General features: G+C 50.5%; 1 pseudogene; it reads right to left on the reverse strand.

Moving 5' to 3' along the window:
- LOC121838834 overlaps nt 1-613 on the reverse strand; it is a 62,558-nt pseudogene extending 61,945 nt beyond the window's left edge.
- Nucleotides 614-846: the final 233 nt, after the last annotated feature.

Here is an 846-nt window from a genome sequence, read left to right on the forward strand (position 1 = left end):
ACCTATCCGATTAACCGTGTCGCTCTCTCACGCTCTCCCGTGGTCCATTATCACACTAGTCTAATATACCACGATCATTCCTAAAGATTGGTTAGTTTACACCAGTTTATCAACATCTATGGGTAACAACAGCTAAGCAACATCTTTGTCATTCAAATACACGCGGACTTCTTGCTTCGTCTAATGACAACAATTCCAGCCTTCCTACCCTACAATACAATACAATAAACCACGCGTAGTGGGGGATGGTAGCATATCAAATGAATGGTAATCACGCTAGTCGTTATCTTTTTTTAATCGTCGTTAAAATGACTAAATAATAGGCAGACACAAATTCGCTCCCTACTCTTACCTGTTGCTTGTGTCGGACAGCCGTTTTCCCAAGCGGAGGTTGGTGATGCCTCTTTGGCAGCCCGCTCCGGGGTACTGCCTGTAGGCTTTGTTGATGCCCCCACTTGGTCCCTCTTCTCCCGCCTACTATTGGCACCTTCGCCCGCTTCTTCCCGGTATCCAGGGTACTAAAGTTCCACACGATCAGCGTCTGAACCAGGAGAACTGTCAGTGCGACTATCAGCGCTGATTTGGAGCGGCGAGCCAGCTTGCGACCGCACATATTGCCCACCATATTTCTCCCTCTCCTCTCTCTCTCGGCTCTCAAGCTGCGAGCTGCCCTCGTCGGGTAAGCGCTGACAGCAGGGGTGGCTGAGAGGGTTTCAGCGCCGCCTGCGTCTATGGATTGGAGCTACTGGCAGGGACTAGAGAGCGAGAGAAGAGGGGAGGGAGGGAGGAACATGGGGGTGAATTGGCTGAGGTTTGAGATGAGAAGAAAGAGGAAGACTAAGAGAG

This window comes from Oncorhynchus tshawytscha, unplaced genomic scaffold (assembly GCF_018296145.1).
Source record: "Oncorhynchus tshawytscha isolate Ot180627B unplaced genomic scaffold, Otsh_v2.0 Un_contig_1306_pilon_pilon, whole genome shotgun sequence".
Classification (NCBI taxonomy): domain Eukaryota; kingdom Metazoa; phylum Chordata; class Actinopteri; order Salmoniformes; family Salmonidae; genus Oncorhynchus; species Oncorhynchus tshawytscha.